Raw genomic sequence first — 14,145 nt, 5'->3', positions numbered from 1 at the left:
TCATATTCTTACCCAGAAGATGGAATTCTAGGCAACAGGAACAATAAGAATAATTTACTTCATGAGACAGAAGGGCAGCAGCCAGTAGGGAGAAATAGGCCTGCTGAGTGGGGCCAGAAAGTCGCAGATGCTGGGCAATGGGGAACACTTGGAAATTCAGGAGGCTTGGTTTTAAGTGTTTTTTATTCTCATAACAAAAGTAGTACAAGGTCATTACAAAGAACCCAAACCAGAATAAAATTTAAAGAAAAACAGAATATCCATAATCACACTTCCCAGAAAGACCTATTACTTTTTTTACACTTCACACTAGAAACAGGAAAATGACATGGTTTCAAGTCTAAGTCACTGAAATACTTATTTTGTGAATTACAATGTGCCAGATGTCAGAAATAAAGATAACTAAGATCTAGTCTCAGTTTTGAACTCACCATCAGTGGGAAAGAATAACAAAGGACTACTCTGCAGTGAGATAAGAGCTGATGGGGTAAGTGGAATGTGATGGAAAAGAAGACTCAGAGCTCCTGTTTATATGATTAGGTAAAGTAATTAGTAATTAGGCAAAGAAATCAAAACTGGCTTTTGAAGGATGAGAAGAATTTACCAACCAAAAAAAGAGAGGAAGATCTCTGTAAAGAGAGGAAGCAGTGTGTTAAGGAAACTTTGTAATCTAAATGTGATCCTCTTTTCTTCTTCCCCTGGGCCTTCACCCAATCACAAAACTAGAAAAGTGAAACTATGACCAAGCATGAAAGAAGTAAAAGAGTGAGACAAAAAGTGTTTCAAAACTGCCTATGAGGTAGTGAATGGGAAAGCAAGGAACAAATAAACATTGTTTAAAGCGTGTTCAACAGTGAGAAGTCTAGCTTTCCTCAAGTTTGGTCACAAGCCTCAATAACAATTCAAAATGAAAAAGGAGGGGAGGGACAATAAACACAGATCATCCTTGACTTAAGATATGTATGTTGAAAATATCATTAAGTTGAAAATGCATTTAATATAACTAAATCTATCAAAGAACATCATAGCCTAAGCCTACCTTAAACATGCTCTAAACACATCAGTTGAAAGCTGGGCAAATTCACCTAATATAAAGCCTATTTTATAACAATGTTGAATGTTTTCTGTAGTTCACTGAATATTTTTCTTAAAAGTGAAAAAGAGAATGGTTTTAAGGGTACAGAATAGTTGTGAAGTGTATGGTCATACCCCTGTGACTGCGTGGCTGACTGGGAGCTGCAGCTCACTCACTGCCTCTGCCCAGCACCACCAGAGTACTGAACCCTGTATTACTAGCCCAAAATTCAAAGTATGGTTTCTACTGAATGCATACCACTTTTACACCTAGTAAAGTCAAAAAAATCATAAGTAGGACAACTGGATGTGTATGAAAAGTGTTCAACTAGATATAAAAAAAAATGCAAACTGGAACAAGATGCTATTTTCCTATAATCAGACCAAAAACTTATCAATCAAAGACTTTATACTGAAAAATAAAGGTCAACTGCAGGCTGATTATTTGATTCCTTACATGGTTGTCTAAGTTAAACAAAAACTGAAACCAGCTTCGTATAGTAAAAAGTAGTATCAAATCAGATAGCAGTAATCTATCCCAAATTTCCACGAAAACAATTTTATTTAGTCTTAAAAGGCTTTCCATTAGCTTTAAGGTCACACAATCTTAACTAAGATCCACGACCCATCCATGATACTTGTTTCATAAGAGAAAGTTAAGATATAAAGATAGCTTGCTCCTCTCTGCTCAGTTTAGCTCAGTTCAGTCGCTCAGTCGTGTCCGACTCTTTGCAACCCCATGAATTGCAGCACACCAGGCCTCCCTGTCCATCACCAACTCCCGGAGTTTACTCAAACTCATGTCCATCGAGTCGGTGATGCCATCCAACCATCTCATCCTCTGTCGTCCCCTTCTCCTCCTGTCCCCAATCCCTCCCAGCATCAGAGTCTTTTCCAATGAGTATTCGCATCAGGTGGCCAAAGTACTGGAGTTCCAGCCTCAGCATCAGTCCTTCCAATGAACACCCAGGACTGATCTCCTTTAGAATGGACTGGTTAGACCTCCTTGCAGTCCAAGGGACTCTCAAGAGTCTTCTCCAACACCACAGTTCAAAAGCATCAATTCTTTGGCACTCAGCTTTCTTCACAGTCCAACTCTCACATCCATACATGACCACTGGAAAAACCACAGCCTTGACCAGATGTATCTTTGTTGGCAAAGTAATGTCTCTGCTTTTTAATATGCTATCTAGGTTGGTCATAACTTTCCTTTCAAGGAGTAAGCGTCTTTTAATTCCTCTCTGCTAGCCATCCTTTAATTTGGAGACCCAAAGTTTGCCTCAAAGAAACAAGTTAGTCACTCTTGTTAACTCATTTCTTGCTAAAGAGAGGTGAGTTCTGTGGCAGCTAGAGTTCCTTATCATTTCTTCTAATCTTTCTATATACATTTAGGAGACTGCCATGCAAGTTCCTGAAAACGAGTAACTTTCTATGTGTCTCTATGGATATAAAGTTCAGGTGGAACTGTAAAATGGCAAAAAAACCCTGGATTCCTACACGGTTTCCTGAGAGGTGTATTTACACAAGCGAAGTGTTGTGTTGTGGGTACAAGATTAGAATCAGTAAGAGCATTAAAAGAAGCACAGGCTAGAAATCAAGGTAGGGTAAGACCGTACCATCCTAGCCCAGAACTACCCTATTAGATGAATGCCAATTAATCACTGGGACTCAGGCTAGGAGCTGTGTGTATTTATCCTTCAGCAACACACCTAAGAAGAGGTTTCAACCAGAACCCTAGCCAACTGTAGAGGCAAGGACAATCAATCCCACAAACGTTTCCAATAAATGAGTATCAGGTAATAGATAGCAGTTACCTTTATTCAAAGATGAATAAGCAGGGGACTTCCCTGGTGGTCCAGTGGCTAAGGCTCCACACTGCTTCCAGGCACAGGGGTTTAATCCCCTGGTCTGGGAACTAGATCCCAGATGCATAAACTAAGACCCAGCAGAGCCAAATAAATAAGCTGTTTATTGTTTACTTGCTCAGTTGTGTCTGACTCTTCTTGTGACCCCATGGACTGTAGCTGGCCACACTCCTCTGTCCATGCAATTTCCCAGGCAAGAATACTAGAATGGGTTGCCATTTCCTTCTCCATGGGATCTTCCTGACCAAGGGATCGAACCTGCATATCCTACAATGGCAGGTGGATTCTTTACCACTGAGCCACCTGGGAAACCTAATAAATAAGTAAATAAAAATAAATATTTAAAAAAGAAAAAGGATGAATAAGCAGGAAAAAAAATCCAATAATGATCCCAACAATAATGCAGCACAAGAAACGGAAAAAATTACTTTTCATAAAAGTAGAATCTAACTTAGGTGAATTAATTCAGGACACAGAATTAAGTTCTAAACACTGTTTGGCAAACTCCATGAAACAGGCATATATAAAGAGAAAAGACCAAGATGAAATGAGGGTAATTTAAGCAAAAAAAAAAGGAATGGGGTAAATTTTTAAAAGATGCAATGAAACTATATTTTAATAGCAGAAATAAAGCCGACACTGGAGGTGATAAAGGAAAATCAAATGAGTGGTAAAGACAAACATTTGAGAAGCTCACACAAAAGACAGAAATGATAAGCTAACCTAATGACTACAAGTGTTTCCAAGGAAGAAAACAGAACTAAAAGTAACCAAAAATATTTCTGGAAATGAAGAAATAAAGAATGAAGCTTCAGGTACGTTCTGTGCTTAGTCATTCAGTCCTGTCCAGCTCTTTGTGACCCCATGGACTGTAGCCTGCCAGGCTATTCTGTCCATGGGGACTCTCCAGGCAAGAACACTGGAGTGGGTTGCCATGCCCTCCTCCAGGGAATGTTCCCAACCCAGGGACTGAACCCAGGTCTCCTGCATTGCAGGTGGATTCTTTACCATCTGAGCCACCAGGGAAGCCGAAGAATACTGGAACGGTTAGCCTATCCCTTCTCCAGGGGATCTTCCCAACCCAGGAATTGAACCAGGGTCTCCTGAATTGCAGGCGGATTCTTTACCAGCTGAGCTACCAAGGAAGCCCCATAAACACTATAAGAAGGATGAACCTTGAAAACATGCTACATGAAATAAGCAGACACAAAAGGACAAATACTGTATGATTCTACTTATATGAATCATCTGGAAATGGCAAAATCATAGGAGAAAGTAGATTAGACACAGTCACGAGGGGTTGTGGATATAGAGGAATAGAGGGTCAGCATTTAATGAGCACAAAGATTCAGTTAGCAAAGATGAAAAATTCTGGAGATGGATGGCAATGATGGTTGTACAATGTAAGTGTACTTAATGCCAAAGAACTGCATATGGTTAAGCCTGAACAGTTTGGGGTTGAGGGCACAACCCTCCACACAGTAAAAAATCTGAGTATAACCCACAGTCCAGCTCTCCATAATATGGTTTCTCCAAATCCAAAGTTCCTCTGTATCTGTGGTTCTGCATCCTAGGATTCAACCAACCTTGAATAGTGCTGTACTATGGTATTTACTATTGAGAAAAACAAACAAACAAACCAGGCATAAGTGGACCTGGGCAATTCAAACTCATGTTGTTTAATAGATAACTTCACCTAAAATTGGTTAAGATAACTTTACATTATGTATATTTCACAAAAATGTAGAAGCAGTAGCAATGAGCCATTAAAAAATAGAAAGCATTAAAAAATAACAGAAACACACTCAACAAAATTGTAACAATACACATATATGTTTTCAGTATTCATTTTAGATTAAAACAAAACTAAACTATTTTAGTAGTTCAGTAGTTACAATTTAAAAGAGCTACAATTAAAAGTGGCATGGAAAGAAAAAGTTGGCTAATAATTTACTAAACAAAGAACAGGACTGATATGAATTTAAGTAAAATAAAAGACTCAGATTAAATATGACAAATTTTTATTGATTAGGTGGAATGCAGACCTTAAGCAGTACAGAACTCAAACATCCATCAATAATATTATACCAAAAACATAAAAATCATCAGGGTTGCGATAACAAGACAAGCCAGAGTAGGGGAAAATATTTGCAAAAGAAGCATCTGAAATAAAGACGCTCAGCCTCATACTTCATTAGGGAATTGCAAACTGCAACAATAAGATAGCACTACACATCTATTTAAATGGTTAAAATCAAAAACATGAATAACATTAAATGCTGAAGAGGATTTGAGCAGCAGGAACTCTCATTCACTGCTGCTGGGAAAGCAAAATGGTTCAGTCACTTTGAAAGACAGTTTTAGCAGATTCTTAGGAAACTAAATACATTCTTACCGTACAATACAGTGATCGTTTTCCTTGCTATTTACTCTAATCAGCTGAAAACTTATACCCATGCAAAACCCAAACATGGATGTTTATATAGCAGCTTTACTCATGGCTGCCAAAGGTGGAAGCAACCAAGATGTCCTTCAGTAGGTAAGTGGATAGACAAACTGTGGTACATTCCAACAATGGAGTATTATTCAGCACAAAAAAGCAATGAGCTATTAAGCCATAAAAAAATAACGAATGACACTCAAATGCATATTGCTAAGTGAAAGAAGCTGAAAAGGTTACATATTGTATAATCCAACTATATGACATTCTGGAAAAGGCAAGACCGTGGAGACAGTTAAAGCATCAGTAGTTGACAAGGATTAGAGAAAAAAGAGGGACAAATAAGAGGAGCACAGGGAATTTTAGGAGCTGAGAAACTATTCTGGATGATACTGTAATGGTGGATACGTGGCATTTATCCACCACTTGTCAATACCCAATACTCATTATATTAATCATCAAAAGTGAATCCTAATATAAATTATGAGCTTTGATTGATAGTGATGTACAGTGGTTCATCAATTGTAACAAACATACCACATAATGTATAATGATAGTTGGGGAAGCTAAGGGAGAAGGTAGATTAGGGTATATGAGAGCTCTCTGTACTTTTTTGCTCAATTTTTTTTGTGAATCTAAAATGGTATAAAATGAAGTCTATTAATTTTTTAAAAATAAAAATCATTAAAAAACTGGGCACCCTTTACTCAACACATTCTTACTGTATACATACTTGTTCTAAGTTCTGAACAGGATAATAGCAAAGAAATAAACAAGTAAATGAAAAAATACATTCAGGTGGAAGTGCTATAAAGAAAAACACAATGGGACAAAAAGTTAGATACCGAGCAGGGGCAGGGGAGGCTGTATTAGATGGCTGATCAGGTAAGGCTCCTTTAAAGCAGTGACATATGAAAGGAAGACAGTATTCAGGCAGAAAAAACAAACATAAAGGCCTCAATATAAGTGAGCATAAGCTTTTCAGAAACAATGACAGATTAAGATGAAAAAATAAAGGCTAAGTCTTATAGTTATAAAAACTATTAATAAGGAGTAAGACAATTTGAATAAAGATTGACAGATACATGTGTGTATATAAACTGTATGTGCAAATAGAAAATGTTCTTTTTAAGTTTTCAAAGATCATTTAGAAAATTGGATTATGCTTTAAGTCACAAAGAAACCCTCAATAAACTCAAAAATATTTTAAAAAACCATAGTCACTGACAATGAAAGAATGTAAGAGTGAACAGAACTGTACCAAGTACCTCCTGAGTCAAAGAGGTAATCAAATTAGAACTACCAACTATTTGGAAAGCAATGAAATCAAGAAAATCATTCAGAGGCATTTTAGAATGCAAAGTTGTACTCAGAGGCAAATTAAGAGCATTAAATGTTCTCATTAAATAAAAAAGAGAGAGAACTAAGAATTTACTAAGTTAGAAAAAGTATAACAACAACAAAAAGCAGGAACAAAATAAAAAGCAGAAGTTAGAAAATCAGGACACAGAAAATTAACAGAATGAATCTCAAAGTTTCTTATTAAAAAATTACTAAGAAAACATTTGGCAAATCAAATTAAGAAAAATAACAAAATCACTAATAAATGATGGAAATGAACACCAGATTTTAATTATAAAAATTTACATATACCCATATAATAAATTTGAATATCTTAAAAAATATTAGATACAAATTTATCAAAGCTGATGCATGAGAGTAAGGATTTCTCCATAGACTACAAAAGTTACCATATGGACTGTGTATTCTTATTAAATTAAAAATTCCTATGAGATTCTTTCTACTCTTTCAATAAATTCTGTACACTTGACTAACAAGTTTGGTTCCTCATAATATAGGTCTTTGAGTATCTTGGGAATGTTATTAGCAAATTTATTTACATACTTTTGTAAATAGTAAAAGAAAAACCTTACCATCACCTAAGTGTTATAAAAACATTTGATAAAATTCAGAAGATAATTCTTTTTTATAAAGAAGTAAATAAATAATAAGGAATTTTAATCTAAAACCAACAGCTGTAGTCATCCTTAACTGTAAAAATACCAGAGACATTCCAAGACAATTATCACCTCTCTTATTTAACTGTGTCTTGGAGATTCTCATCAATGTAATAAAGAGCTAAAATAAAAATAAATATTATAACTACTGGAAATAAAGCGAAAGTTACTATTATTTTTAGGTAAGACAAGGAACCTGGAAAAAAAAAGTAAAATTTTACTGAAATTCAGAAAGATAAGAAAAATTATCGTGAACCCAAAAATCTAGTTATTTCTACAGGTACCAACTACTGGGTGTAAGATAGGCTCAAGGATGTTTCATGCAACACACAGAATGTAGCGAATGTTTTATAAGAACTGAATGGAAACCAACTTTTAAAATAGTGTAAAAAAATTTTTAAAGAGAACTTACTAAAAAAAGAAAATCTAGTTACTTCTGTATATTTATCAGAAATAATAAACTAAACCAAATCCACAAAAACTATAAGTTAAACAAGAAATGCATATTAAACTAATTTATGTGCCTAGCAATAAACAAATTTAAGCAAATTTAATAATTTCATTAAGAATGATGGTTGTTTCAAGGACAACAGCAACAAAATGAGATTCACAAAGCTAGTGATAATACACATCAAACATTTCTGAAGCGTAACTTAATACTTTTAAATGTATATATGCTTTTATTCAGTAATTCCATTTCTAAGAAAATATTCTAAATAATCAGGGAAAAATAAAAAGACATTCACTATAGAATTATTTGTATAAAATACTGGAAAAAAATTACACGTTGGCCAATAGGAAAATAGTGAAACTAAGGCACAGGTGTACAATAGAACGTTAGGCAACATTAAAAAATCATTTTTAAAAAGAATTTTTAAGGAGAACAGAAGGAAACTGTCAAGATTTAATGTTAAGTTTAAAAAAAGTCAAGATATCAAATTCCACAAAATATGACTCCAAAATTTCAGAAAAGTAAATTATGTACACATACAAAATATAAAGAAATATCAAAATACTGTATTAACAGCAGTCATTCATAGGCAATGTTCGTTTTTAAAAAAAAAAAAAAAAAAACTTTATTCTTTTCAAATATTCAATAGGGAAGGTGAAAAAGTTCAGAAAGAATTTGCAACAGATACTCTATCAAACACCTGACTATATTTTTACTATTATATCTGCCAATGTAACTTTTTATTCTTTAATAACCTGATCTTTAGAGAAACTGAAATTGTGTCTACAAGTTTTACTCCAACTCTTGTTGTTCATGTGGTTATTATGTAACATTTTTGCTTTATAAACCAAATCTCAAAATTAAAAAGCATAGGAATTAATTTTTTTTTAATTTTTGAGCACACCATGCGGCTTTTGAGATCTTAGTTCCCCAACCAGGGGAAACACAAAGGAAACACAGAGTCCTGATCACTGGATTGCAAGGGAATCTGAGAATAGGAATTAATTTTTTAAAAGCTGAGATTATACCTTAAAATGCACCTATGAAATAAGGATTAAAATAAAACCTCTATTTTCCCAGAACTTACTAAATATTCACATGAAAAAATACTATCTACAAGATAATGATGTGATCAGAAACATGTTAGGAAGAACTCAGTAACATAGGTTAAAAGAGCCCTGAACGTATATGTATATATGTGCTGTGCTAAGTCGCTTCAGTTGTCTCTGACTCTGCACAACCCTATATGGACTACAGCCCACCAGGCTCCTCTGTCCATGGGATTCTCCAGGCAAGAATACTGGAGTGGGTTTCTGCATGACCCAATATGGACTGCAGCCCGCCAGGCTCCTTTGTCCATTGGATTCTCCAGGGAAGAATACGGGAGTAGGTTGTCATGCCCTCCTCCAGGGGATGTTCCCAACCCAGGGATCCACCAGAGTCTGTTACCTCTAACCTGCACTGGAGGCGGGTTCTTTACCATTATGACACATGGTAAGCCCGTATGTATATATGTGTTTCAATTTTAACCAAAACTAGAGTTCTTTGCACCTCCTTTTTGATTAGTTTCAATTGACAAAAATTGAGATATAACTCTCATTTCCAAATGAATAACTCATCCTTTCAGCACACTCCAAAGAAAGATTATGGATCAATGTGTTAAGAAAACATATAAAACCAATAAGAATATCTAAATCATACCGAAAATCAGGGAAGACTCCCAGAGAAAGCTATACTCAAAAGCTGAAATTTGAAAGCTGAGGATGAATTAGGTAGATGCCAAGAACCAGGAGCCAAAAGAGGGCATTTCCCCCTCCTTTTCAAATGTGATGCTTACAATAAAACTATTAAAATATTCCTCTCTGAATCCCTATCAATGTGACAAATTTTTACACCAACCTCAAAGTCCTGAAATATTTTCATACCTATATTTTATTTCAGTAGCCAAACTCTTACCCCACTTTGCACCAAAAAAATAATCCTGAAGTACTAAGATTCAAATATAATTATTAAAGTACCAGAAGAAAATATAGAAGATTGTTTTTTGATAAAGGTAAAATGGAAAAGATACTCTTAAACAAAGGATTAGTATGTACTATGTGTAAAGAGCTTCTGCAATTCAGTAAAGAAGTATAGATCAGTATAACCTTTTAGGAAGGCAATTTGGCATCTATTAAAACTTAAAATGCACACTTAATAATCCTTTTTATGGAAATACTTCTATACTTATGTATGTGCACAAAGATATAAGTAAGTTCACTAAAGCTCCACTTTTAGTTGCCCGAAAGTAGAAGTAACAAATAACCATAAATAATTAAGTAAAGTACAAGAAAAGAATAGAATATTGCATGACTATTAAAAACATGAGGTATAACAAGTACTGAGATGGAAAAAGAATTTATAATAATTAGATTTTTTATTAAAAAAATCAAGGTAAGATTACACACACACTGTGTTTATTTCTAACTGCATAAAGAAAACAAAATTGCTAACAGTGGGTACCTGTAAGAAATGCGACTAGGAAGTAAGGGAAGTAATTTTCACTTTTTACTCTAAATAACTGACTTGCTTGAATCTTTTGTGATAAGCATGAACTGACTACCTTTGAAATTTAATTTTAAAATAAGGGGGAAAAAACTCACTATTCTAATCTGTTATAACTATGGTTATCTCTGAGGGCTAAGTGATTTTTGTATAGTAATTTTTGTCCTGTTTCTTAATAGTTTACACTACTTTCTAAATTTTCTATGAGAAATATGACTATTTTAAAATCTGAGAAATATGTATTAAAAAAACCTATACTTGATTTCATTGATGAAACTTTTTTTTTCCCCTGAAAAGTAACTTTTAACAGTTATGGTCTCAAAAACGTGGTCCTGAGATTCCAACCACTTTCAGAAAGCAGTCTTAAATCTAAGTTTCTAGGTATAACATTTGTTGCAGAAGCAACTAAATATAAAACCTATTTTAGAATAGAATATTAATTAACATTTATTAATCATGTAAGCACAGCATTTGCTAAGTAATTTTCCCTGTATTATCTCATTTGCTCCAAATAGCCTTATGAAATTTGTATTATACTGTTATTATTATTAATCCTCATCTTACAGATTGAAAAAATCAAGTCTGAAAAGAATATGTATCTTGTCCAGAGTCAAGTGCAAGAGCTAGGATTCAAACCCAGGTCTCCAGCTCCTAACCACTTCTGATACCTGGAATGACAAGTACTAATGTATCTTAGAGACAATAGGCTAGACCTCTGAAATGTGGCCTGAATATTCAGACTTAACTATTCTTACTCAGGTTAGTGATCCTAAAAGGAAGAAGTGGTGACACTCAATTCTTATCACAGAAGAAAATAGTATTTTTCAAGGCAACAGGGGCTATTTTTTTTTCTTTTTTTTTTTTTTTTTTGCATCTCTTTCTGCTTCTACCAAGGTACAAGAAGGATACAAAGGACAACTCAGATTTGCCAGTAACTTAACATCCTCCTTGATTAGTCTGGAATTAGCCCTGTAACTAACTGCAAGAGCTTTTAAAAACAAATTGATCAGAATCCCAAAGCCTTAAAGACTTGAAAACAAGGTACAGTTTCACATTTTAATCAAAAGTAGAAAATTCAGAAAGCCAAAAGAAATGTTATATTCAAATACTAGAATAATCAATATAGACAGATTAAACATAGGAAGAATTTAACAATATATACCTATTTTATCCCAAGCTATTTGAACAAGGTCTCTCTCTTTTTAAAAAAGAATAGAGAACCTCGCTGGTGGTCCAAGGGTAAAGAATCCACCTGCCAAGGCAGGGGACACAGGTTCCATCCTGGTCCAGGAAGATTCCACGTGCCTCAGGGTAACTAAGCAGGCAAGCCACAACTACTGAAGCCCCCATGCTCAACAAGAGAAGCCATCTCAATGAGAGGCGTGCGTACCTCAACTAGAGAGTGGCCCCCATTCACTGAACTAGAGAAAGCCCAACTGCAGTAATGAAGACCCGGCATAGCCAAAAAAAAAATTAAAAAAAAAAAAAAAGAATAACTGAATGTTTATCCCAGCTACCTGAACAAGTTCCAAGTTTTCTCTTAAAAAAAATTATAATTGAAAAGATACATACACCACTGCTAACCATGTCTGCTTGGAAATCTGCCCATCAAAAAGGCTAGAGAATCATAGGAACCCCTATTCATTTGTTCAGTAGATAGACTACAATTACAGACTTTATGAATTTGGGTTTGCAAGGTTAACATTTAATGTCAAAAGTCCAGAAGAATAATTCTGAATAATTGTAAACTGGAATCAGGGCCCTAAGAGAAGCAGAATACCCAGAACTCTTCCTCAGTAAAAGTATCAGATTATAGAAATCACTGGCAGAGAAGCTGACATCAACACATCTACTTGCACACTCCAACATTTCTAGACCTTAACCCCTTAGGCCAAGAAGACCTCTCAATGAATTAAGGACAACTGACGCTACCAAAATGACAGTCCTGAAAATACACTGAATTTAGGTCAACCTCTTCCACCAAAACCTGAAAGTGGGTTTAAGATCTACATATGTTACAGGTCAGAAACATTTTAAGGTTCATTTTTCATAATGTAAGTCTGTGTTTCTGGCTAGTTAAAACAACAAAGATTTAAAAACTAAGGATTTAAGAGTTGCCTTAATACCCTTAAGAGGAGAACATGAACAAACGTTTCACTTAGATATATATTTTTCCACAGATACAAAATATATAGAAGGGATTATGAGTGTGATTTACAAAAGCCACAGAGCTCTTGGAAAAGTTGACAAGTTCTAACCTGCTTTTAAAATTACCATTCGCTGTCTTCATCCCAATCTAACTTTACTTAATGTTATTCTTTTAATAACCGTACAACAACAAAACCCCCAGAGCAAATTCTTCTACATTTCAATATCCTGCCTACTTGCAAGAGCGGAAGAGTCAAACAGAGCAGGGGAAAAAACGTGACGTGAACAACCTTGATCCAAAACACAGCTCGTGGGAGTCTAATTTTAGGCCTAACCATTTTGATTGTCTTTTCACAGAGGTTGAAAAAGAAAACAAAAAAAGATTACTTGTAAAATAAATGAGATAACTAAACCAATAGGAGTTGGCATTATTTATCAAGGAGGAAAGAAATCACGTTCGCACTGCCCAGAGTATTCCCATTAAAGATAAGATACGGGGCCGGTAGTACAACCCTACAACAACTGACGACAACGGCAATTGCTTTCCACTCTTCAGCTCTTGGATGACTCTATCTTTAAAGAATGAGTCAAAAGGTTGAGCGCACTGAGGAATATTCGACAACGTTTTGTGTGTATGTGTTGTTTTAAAGAAAGCTAAACATGGTGAAAGCCAACCTTCAGCTAAGTTACCTAAAGAAGCAAATATTCACCTCCTGGCGGAGGATCAAAAGGAATCACGAAAAGACCCGAAAGTTCTGTTTTTAAACGGAGGCTCTCAAACCCTCGGAAAACTATTCGTTTTCTACTGATGCGGAATATGGAAGAGATCACAGATTGCAGTTTAGAAAAGAATGAAGCGGCTCTAGACAATGTGCCTCGGCAAAGAAACTGGGATGACCAGAGAGATAAGGAGGAGCTGGGACTCGGTAAGAAACGAAAAAATCAAGGAATAAAACCCGAAACGTTTCGTCGAACACTAAAGTAAATGAAGAAAAGGCGGCTGAAACGCGAGGGAAGGGAGATCTACAGAGGGCAGAGACGGTGGCGCGACAGGGTTCAGGGCAGGGCCGGGTCCAGGAAGAGTTAGATCTCACCAGCCCAGCAAGCTTCCCATTTCAGGCTAGAGCCGGAGAAGAAAACAGCCCGAGGGCGCAGACAATGAGCCACCGCCCCAAGAGTTGCGGCTCCAGGCACGCAGGTGGCGGCTTCCCGGGCCCGCGCAGGGCAGGTCAGCTGCCCCGGGCCGCTCACGCCGGCCAGGCCGCGTAGAAGCGAGGAGGAATGAGAACGACGGCCCGCGTCCCGGCCTGTCTGCAGACTTACCCTAGGCGAGGAAAGGTCCCCGCCCCAGCGAGGAGCCTCCGGCCGAGCTCCCGGCGGGCTCCGGAGCCGCCCAGAGCAAGCGCGCGACGCGGGGCGGGGAGGGGAGGGAAGGGGAAGCGGGGCGGGAAGAGGAGCCGCGCTGGAGCGCAGCCGCTGCTACCGCTAGGCCAGGCGGCAGCCGAGCCCCGCGGGCGCCGGGAGGGGAGGGCAGGGAGCCTTCGGCAATGGCGACGGCCCAGGCCAGAGGGGAAGCGGAACAACCACCGCCGCCGCGCGGGGCCC

At 36.6% G+C, this 14,145-nt stretch overlaps 1 protein-coding gene across 1 annotated transcript in view; it reads right to left on the bottom strand.

The window, feature by feature from the left end:
• Positions 1 to 14,137, bottom strand: part of PAK2 (p21 protein (Cdc42/Rac)-activated kinase 2) — a 91,127-nt gene extending 76,990 nt beyond the window's left edge. Inside the window, exon 1 of the mRNA XM_010834347.1 lies at positions 13,864 to 14,137. The gene's annotated coding sequence lies outside the window, so the exon portion shown is untranslated. The remainder of the gene's footprint in view (positions 1 to 13,863) is intronic.
• Positions 14,138 to 14,145: the final 8 nt, after the last annotated feature.

This window comes from Bison bison, unplaced genomic scaffold (genome assembly GCF_000754665.1).
Source record: "Bison bison bison isolate TAMUID 2011002044 unplaced genomic scaffold, Bison_UMD1.0 scf7180017864032, whole genome shotgun sequence".
Classification (NCBI taxonomy): domain Eukaryota; kingdom Metazoa; phylum Chordata; class Mammalia; order Artiodactyla; family Bovidae; genus Bison; species Bison bison.
The sequence above is the reverse complement of the archived record's forward strand: the minus strand, read 5'-3'. Positions and strand labels throughout refer to the sequence as shown.